Genomic DNA, 603 nt, shown 5'->3' with positions numbered 1-603 from the left:
TGGGGGCAGCAGGGGGCGGCAGGGGGCGGTCACGTACGGGTGAGGCTGCTTGAGGCTGCTAGAGGACTCTAGGGTGAGCCTATGAGCGCCGCCCACGCCCCTCCAGGCTGACGCAATAGGTCACGCACCACGTCGACGACGACGACGGGGTGACAACGACAAACACGAGGACGCCGCCGCAGCGTCGTTGGGTCGTCAATCATCGTCAGCCTGCAGCAGCGGCAACAGCAGCACCATGGCACCATGAACATCACAACCGTGACCACGAGGTTCAAACACCCTCACGACGCTGTCACTCGCGTCAACGTTTATTAACCTTTTTACTGCTGCCATACGTCTCAAGTACTTTCGAGTATACCGCGGTTCAATCGTATGTGCGTTCTTTGCGAGGTGGGGAGGGGCGGGGCGGGGTGGGACAGGGCGTGGCAGCAGGGCAATAGCAGCAGGGCCTGCCCAGGAAGCACGGCGGCGAGTGCCGCCATGCCATATCGCAGAGCGGTAAAGGCCAGGCAGGCCGAGCCGGGGCTGTCCTTGCACCCGCGAGCGAGCGACGCGCGACGGGCCGCGGGACCTGCGCGACCGGCGGGGCGGGGCGGGGCGGAG

General features: G+C 65.7%; 1 protein-coding gene across 2 annotated transcripts in view; it reads right to left on the bottom strand.

The window, feature by feature from the left end:
- Window positions 1–603, bottom strand: part of LOC113212221 (uncharacterized) — a 95,989-nt gene that overhangs the window by 24,269 nt on the left and 71,117 nt on the right. The window lies entirely within an intron of this gene.

This window comes from Frankliniella occidentalis, unplaced genomic scaffold (genome assembly GCF_000697945.3).
Source record: "Frankliniella occidentalis isolate FOCC.00 unplaced genomic scaffold, Focc_3.1 Scaffold76, whole genome shotgun sequence".
Taxonomy (NCBI): domain Eukaryota; kingdom Metazoa; phylum Arthropoda; class Insecta; order Thysanoptera; family Thripidae; genus Frankliniella; species Frankliniella occidentalis.
The sequence above is the reverse complement of the archived record's forward strand: the minus strand, read 5'-3'. Positions and strand labels throughout refer to the sequence as shown.